The sequence below is a fragment of the Triticum dicoccoides genome, chromosome 7B (assembly GCF_002162155.2).
Source record: "Triticum dicoccoides isolate Atlit2015 ecotype Zavitan chromosome 7B, WEW_v2.0, whole genome shotgun sequence".
In the NCBI taxonomy this organism is placed as follows: Eukaryota; Viridiplantae; Streptophyta; class Magnoliopsida; order Poales; family Poaceae; genus Triticum; species Triticum dicoccoides.
In genome coordinates this window covers 579091917-579092519 of record NC_041393.1, presented here as the reverse complement: position 1 = coordinate 579092519, position 603 = coordinate 579091917, and positions in this window count along the sequence as shown.

Below are 603 nucleotides of genomic sequence, written 5' to 3'. Positions count from 1 at the left end.
CACCCGACCACCACCGCCTCCCGGCGCCTCGCCTCCCGCCTCCCGCCGCCCCGACGCCTCGCTGCTCCGTTCCCCGCAGCGATGGCGGCCCACCGCCCCGGCGCCGCTCCACCCCCTGGTGAGGGTTCCTCACTTTTTTCTTTTTTTTCTTGCTGTTTTTTGATTTAGGTTAATTAGTTAGCTAGTTAGTTTTTTAGGTTAATTAGTTAGTTGTTTTACCCTACTATAGATAGGTTAATTAGTTAGTTAATTGTTTTTCGGTTAATTACTTACTTAGTTAGTTAGTTAATTAGATTTAGGTTAATTAGATTTTAGTTGATTTTAGGTTAGTAGATTTTAGTTGATTTTAGGTTAGTAAGGTTGGTTAGTACATAGTCATAAAAATGAGATTTAGGTTAATTAGATTTTAGTGAATTTTAGGTTAGCATATTTTAGTTGATTTTAGGTTAGTTAGGTTAGTTCTAGGTTAGTTAGGTTAGTTCGGTTAGTCGCTAGGTTAGTTAAGTTAGTTTGTAGGTTAGTTCTTGGAAAAATTTATTAGAAGAAGAAGAAGAAGAAGAAGAAGAAGAAGAAGAAGAAGAAGAAGAAGAAGAAGAAGAGGGG